Genomic DNA, 226 nt, shown 5'->3' on the forward strand with positions numbered 1-226 from the left:
ATGGGAATAATACAAAAATTAAAGAATTTGGAAGGGGGAATGTCAGCCTTGGCTCCATCTTTGAGTACAGCCTGTACCATGCTGTCTGTATAAATGATGACCTCAGCCAGGGCAAGGAGGAAAAAATAAATCTAGAAATGTTCTTGGATATTAATAATCTAAATCTACTCATTAAAAAAACAGATATACACCCGTGACAATATTAAACAATATCAATTAGCCAGTA

The 226-nt window shown here is 34.5% G+C and overlaps 1 protein-coding gene across 1 annotated transcript in view; it reads right to left on the reverse strand.

The window, feature by feature from the left end:
• Nucleotides 1-226, reverse strand: part of LOC119593838 (vesicular integral-membrane protein VIP36-like) — a gene marked incomplete at its 5' end in the record, with an annotated part of 8,741 nt that overhangs the window by 4,512 nt on the left and 4,003 nt on the right.

The sequence above is a fragment of the Penaeus monodon genome, chromosome 32, assembly GCF_015228065.2.
Source record: "Penaeus monodon isolate SGIC_2016 chromosome 32, NSTDA_Pmon_1, whole genome shotgun sequence".
Lineage (NCBI taxonomy): Eukaryota > Metazoa > Arthropoda > Malacostraca > Decapoda > Penaeidae > Penaeus > Penaeus monodon.